The sequence below is a fragment of the Fragaria vesca genome, linkage group LG6, assembly GCF_000184155.1.
Source record: "Fragaria vesca subsp. vesca linkage group LG6, FraVesHawaii_1.0, whole genome shotgun sequence".
Taxonomy (NCBI): domain Eukaryota; kingdom Viridiplantae; phylum Streptophyta; class Magnoliopsida; order Rosales; family Rosaceae; genus Fragaria; species Fragaria vesca.
In genome coordinates, this window is record NC_020496.1 from 69,911 (window position 1) to 73,001 (window position 3,091).

At 44.4% G+C, this 3,091-nt stretch overlaps 1 pseudogene; it reads left to right on the top strand.

Moving 5' to 3' along the window:
• The first annotated feature begins 1,158 nt into the window (after positions 1-1,158).
• Positions 1,159-2,560, top strand: LOC101300169 (annotated as a pseudogene).
• Positions 2,561-3,091: the final 531 nt, after the last annotated feature.

The window sequence follows — 3,091 nt, forward strand, 5'->3', positions numbered from 1 at the left end:
GAGAGAGAGAGAGAGAAGCAGTGAGCCAGTGAGGGAGCAGAGAGGAGGAAGCGTAGAGAGTTGAAATCGTTAAACAACGATGTGGTATGTAGTCCGCCCAATTTTGGGGCGACTATGTAAGAAAGCTAAAACGGGACACGGGGACTACCTATACTCATTTAATTCAGTCCCGTGTTCCTCCAAACATGGGTTTCGGACTATTTTCTTACCTAAGCTAGTCCAATCCCTGTTAGTCCGGTGTAACAAACGCCGCCTAAATGTTCTATCCATGACCACTGGGTTAAAAATATCCCATTAATTCAAATTAATAATGACTTTTGTCTTGGTCTAAAGTTTTTTTGTGGAAATTGAGACAGTCCAAAAGCCCAATCTAAAAAGCTAAGGTCTAAATACAAGAAATAGAACTATAGAAAAGAAACTAGGCGTCCTCATGATAAGAAGTAGAAGAAGATGAATTGTTGTGGGGGGCCAAAGAAGATTAGCCAATGAAATTCAATATTTCTCTGGGGCACATGCCCCCACTGGTCCTTCGGCTCCGCCAATGGCCGAGACAAAATGTATTCTTATTGGTTTATACAATAAATTGCTACCAACTTTAGGTTGCAAAAGTTTTGGTTATTATAAGTTGCATCAAGGTGCCATTTTACTATTCATAGTCATTAGACCGTGTCTTGTCGTGGCAAGCCGAAACATGTCAAATCAAACGCTCGAAGCTTGTCAACACGTTTTTGTTATTGAAGTGACAACTAAAACATTCTCGACGATTTTCTCAGTTTTCCAATTTTTCTTTTTTACAGTTTTGCTGTGCTTAGCTTAGATTCAGTTACATCCGACACCCTCAATATGTCCTTTCTTCTTCTTTTAGTGCTCCCACCTCACAGGGAGTAGTTGCAGCATGGACCAGTTATATGAATCCCAAAAGCAACATCCACCCACCCCAACTTCCACCAGTTGCTACACTTATTTCTGCACCTTTTACTTGCTTTTGCCTTTGGAAAGGTCTGCCAGAATGAACGTCTATAAAACAACAGGCAAGACAACTGAAACCACAGAAACCTATTTCTACATCAACCCCCAGAACCAATTCCTATACCTTCAAACTTCCATCTCCATCCAGCTCGGTTTTGAAAACTAGAATCGATTCGATAAAATTAAGCTATGGTGACTATGAGTAGTCATGACAGAAAAAGCTTGCACATTGTCATGTATCCATGGTTTGCTATGGGGCACTTGTCCACATTTCTCCACATCTCTAACAAACTAGCCGAGAGAGGCCATAGAATCTCCTTCTTCCTCCCTCAAAAGACAGAAGCCAAGTTGCAGGACTACAACCTCCACCCTGATCTCATCACTTTCTACCCCCTCACCATCCCTCGCGTCGAGGGACTCCCTGATGGTGCCGAGACCACTGCCGACGTCCCCTTCCCTCTTCGCGGTCTTATCGCTACTGGGATGGATCTCACTCGCCCCCAAATTGAGAAGCTTCTCCGAGAACTCAAACCGGATCTGGTCTTCTACGATTTCTCTCATTGGTTGCCCCAACTGCTACGTGAGCTGGACGGTAACATCAAGTCAGTTCTCTACTGCATTATTAGCCCCGTGACAATAGGTTACCTTCTAAGTCCAGAGAGGAAGCTAACCGAAAAACCGTTGGTGGCAACTGATCTTCTAGAGGCTCCTTCTTCATTTCCTTCTTCAATCATCAAGCTAAGGACACATGAAGCCCGAGGACTAACTTATATGACAAACCGAGAGTACGGGCCTGGTGTGACATATCTTGAACGACAATTGACCTCTTTGTGCGAATGTGACGCCATTGCTTTCAAGACATGTAGAGAATTCGAAGGGAAGTTTTGTGACTACCTAGAAGAGCAGATGAAGAAGCCGGTGATTCTTGCGGGGCCGGTGGTGCCAGACCCTCCCAGCTCGGCGTTGGAAGAGAGATGGGCAGAGTGGCTCGGAGGGTTTGCAGCCAGGAAGTGTGATTTATTGTGCTTTCGGAAGCGAAAGCGTGCTGAAGAAGGAACAGTTGCAAGAACTCGTGTTGGGAATCGAGCTCACCGGTCTGCCCTTCTTTGCTGCGCTGAAAACACCGGTGGGATATGAGTCTATAGAAGCTGCATTGCCCGAAGGGTTCGAAGAGAGGGTGAAAGGGAGAGGTGTTGTTTACAGTGGCTGGGTGCAACAGCCTTTGATACTGAACCACCCATCTGTGGGGTGCTTTGTGACTCACTGCGGTTCGGGGTCTCTAGCCGAGGCGATGATGAACCATTGCCGGTTGGTGCTTCTGCCGCACGTTGGAGACCAAATCATCAATGCAAGAATGATGGGAGGTGACCTGAGAGGGGGAGTTGAAGTCGAGAAGGGAGACGAAGATGACTTGTTTAGCAAGGAAGGTGTCTGCAAAGCTGTGGAGGCTGTGATGGATGATAAGAGTGAGGTAGGGAAAGAAGTGAAGGCTAACCATGCTAAGTGGAGGGAGTTCTTTTCCAACAAAGAGCTTGAGAAAACTTACATTGATGGGTTTGAGCAGAGGCTGCATCAACTGTTAGAATGTTAAATGGCTCAAAGCCTAACCAATAAAGTGTATTTGTTTCACCATTTGGCAACGGGGCTAGCTAGTTATATAGTTGCTTCTATGTTCTTCGACTTGCTCTAGATTTCTACTATTTTCCTTTTCCTTTATGCTTGTTTGTAACACAACGCAGCTGTGTGCACACTTAAAATTGGGTCAAGTTTTACCTTAAGCCATGGACTCCAAGCAATTCGTCATGGACTTCTTCTCGATGCTAGCTACAAAATTGCTTTCGATGCTAGCTACAAGATGAGAGGCTAGAAAGGAAACCGTTATATATATATACCAACCAATTTCTCTCTTGGCTCCTGAGCTTTAATACCAAAGTAAAATATCCTAATGCCCAAATATTTGAAAACTAAAGTCCATTCCGATTAAAGTTTTATCCTTGTGCCCATTCCAATGATTCTTGAGAAAAAAACACTATTACCCTGTGTAACTAAACCACACAAATCTTATCTCTTTCTCCTCCTCTTATTCCCAATATGGTTTTCCTCGTTTTCCTCTCTCTCTCTC